The 1,790-nt window shown below is 46.0% G+C and overlaps 1 non-coding gene across 1 annotated transcript; it reads right to left on the reverse strand.

Moving 5' to 3' along the window:
- Positions 1 to 352: 352 nt before the first annotated feature.
- Trnar-ucu (transfer RNA arginine (anticodon UCU)) lies at positions 353 to 425 on the reverse strand. Its single transcript has one exon. It is a non-coding gene; the product is annotated as a tRNA-Arg (tRNA).
- Between the last annotated feature and the right edge of the window lie 1,365 nt (positions 426 to 1,790).

A 1,790-nucleotide genomic window follows, 5' to 3' on the forward strand; every position in this document is an offset into this window, starting at 1 on the left:
GTGGGAGTCGGGGTGTTGTTGCGGTGGGAATTATGAGATATTCAACCTTGGCGATTGTTATTTTGCTAGCCCAATTGACTGACTGACAAAATTTCATCGAAGACTGCTTCGTTCATTTCTAAGAGATCAATTCCTTGCAATGCCGAAGAGGCTAATTGTCAAGGGGCTGATTCTTTTGCATTTGCTTGAAGGGGTCAAGCGAAAAAAAAGAGGAATAAATTCCAATACTACCTCAAATGCTGAGCTGGATATTTGAAACAGTCTGCTGCCGGGATTCGAACCCGGAGTCCTGCGCATTGTCCGTTGGGTCAGTAAAGTTGAGTTAGAATAAGAAGAAAAAAGCAAAATGTCACACCTCTGCCGGGACTCGAACCCGGAATCTCTGGATTAGAAGTCCAGCGCCTTGTCCGTTAGGCCACAGAGGCTCATGCCCAAACGCCAGTTGCTCAGGATATTCATCGTATATGAAAACCATCATGTAAAAGCCGGGCAGTGAAGTGAACTTGTCTTCGTATTCAGGGTTGGCTTTATCCGCAAAAGACGAGTTTAAGACAAATGAAAATTTGCTAGGTATGATTTGTTTTGTCTTTATAATACGACAACGGCCACTGTGCTCAGCTGAGCCGTTTGGTAAAGGTACATTAGGGAGTTTTCGCAAATCCCTGAAACGCCAACGCGAACGCCGATCCCATTGTTTGACCTCCTGATGATGAAGTCGAACGTTGGGATAGGCGTTCAAGTGGGCGTTTCGGGGGGGGGGGGGGCTATGCGAAAACTCCCTATTGTCACAGTCCACGAAAATGCACTTTGATGGGATATTTGAACATGCAGATCTGATGAAAAAACCTTTACAGAGGCTTATGACCGATAACACATGCATGACGTATGTATGGCTCAGTCAAATCAGGTTGTGTGCCCGGCTTCAGGTGAAAAATCAAAGAACTGCTCCTTTCAACGCCTACGGAATCCGACGGAACTATGTCCAAGATATCCTTCCAGGCGCCCCGTATCAAGATTATTTATCCCAGTCATTGTTTTACCTTTATGACCCAGACATGACACCATTGTCTTCGTGTCATCTTAGACACTTCCGCTATTGTCGTAACCTAGGGGAAGGTGTGAAGGCCTGGTGGGCCGCATATTGGTCAGGCGCGGTGCCCCACCCCTAGCCACGGCAACTCACACATGAATCAAGGAAACTCAGTTGAGATTTGAAATTGAAACACATCCAGACGACCAAAAATGAAAATGGTATTGCATGCCTCATTTTCATGTACATTTAGTCCAAGCTGCGGGGAGGGGGAGGGGGGGGGGGTGCACTGGGTGAAGGTGTAGCCTAAACCTTACTCCAAAACAGCAGCTTCTTCAAGTAGAAGAAAACCGTGGAATGACCTTGATTCCCAGATCAGAGGATGCAGTTCAGCCCATGAAATTGTCACTTTCTGGGGAGGCCTCAAAAAGGTTTATGCTCGGTAGTATCTTCAATTTTATGTTTAGAATGTTAATTTGGTTCGTTTAGTTAGGCTTATTTCATTTGGCTCGTTTCAACATTTACATACTACCTTTATCTACACCTGAGTTTAGCTCCATAATATGTGCACCCCAGGGTTCAAACCAGCCAACGTGTTTCTTTTTCATAGGCCTTGTATACTACGTTCATGGCCCCTATAATGTGACGCCCCGGCAACTGAAACTTGCTGGGCTGGCAAAAAGACAGACGGCTGGGTCGCATTGGGGGACACACTTGAACCCAGCTTGCATTTTCTCTTTGCATGTGGGGGACATTGATT

The sequence above is a fragment of the Lineus longissimus genome, chromosome 12 (genome assembly GCF_910592395.1).
Source record: "Lineus longissimus chromosome 12, tnLinLong1.2, whole genome shotgun sequence".
In the NCBI taxonomy this organism is placed as follows: Eukaryota; Metazoa; Nemertea; class Pilidiophora; order Heteronemertea; family Lineidae; genus Lineus; species Lineus longissimus.